Source organism: Gavialis gangeticus, unplaced genomic scaffold (assembly GCF_001723915.1).
Source record: "Gavialis gangeticus isolate Ggan-Ray unplaced genomic scaffold, GavGan_comp1, whole genome shotgun sequence".
In the NCBI taxonomy this organism is placed as follows: Eukaryota; Metazoa; Chordata; order Crocodylia; family Gavialidae; genus Gavialis; species Gavialis gangeticus.
The window spans coordinates 18,776-19,369 of NW_017728987.1; the positions used below are offsets into that span (position 1 = coordinate 18,776).

General features: G+C 67.7%; 1 protein-coding gene across 1 annotated transcript in view; it reads left to right on the forward strand.

Annotated features, from left to right (window-relative positions):
- Window positions 1–6: 6 nt before the first annotated feature.
- MAP3K12 (mitogen-activated protein kinase kinase kinase 12) overlaps window positions 7–594 on the forward strand; it is a 20,696-nt gene continuing 20,108 nt past the window's right edge. The window contains exon 1 of the mRNA XM_019514123.1: window positions 7–226. The gene's annotated coding sequence lies outside the window, so the exon portion shown is untranslated. The remainder of the gene's footprint in view (window positions 227–594) is intronic.

A 594-nucleotide genomic window follows, 5' to 3' on the forward strand; every position in this document is an offset into this window, starting at 1 on the left:
ACAGATGGCTGGAGGAGCAGGAAGGAGGGCTGGGGCTACGTAGGGAAGAGTGATGGGCAGCTAGGCAAAGGAACCTGGATGGACAGATGGACGCGTGGGGGTCCGGGGGGGTGCATGGCTAGCTCGGGAGGCAGCTGAGGAGACAGACAGAGGGACGGACCGGCAGGCTCCGGGGCAGGGGCTAGTAGCCCCCAGGAGGCCCGTGCCAGGCCACGCTGCAGAGGAGGTAAACAAAGCCATGGCCAGGGGCCACATGCGGGTGGGCATCATGGGCTGGGGGCACCGGGGGCAGGTGCAGGGCACATGGAGCGAGAGGGGCTTTGTCCCCACTGGCTGGCGGATGGACCGAGGCCCTCCGCCCGGTGTAGCAGGGTGTCCGTGCGGGATGGGGTCGGCGCAGGGCCCGCTGGGAGCGAGCACAGACATGGGGGCACCGGGGCAGGGTGCCTGGGGTGGGGGCTGTCGTCTGTGTGTCCCACCCCATCCCTCTGTCCATGGGCAGAGCTTTGCCCCCACCTTTTTGTCCCGTTTCCATCCGTCTGTCCACATCAGGGTTAGGGGATTCTGGGGGTCAGGGGTTAACGGGGGGTGGGG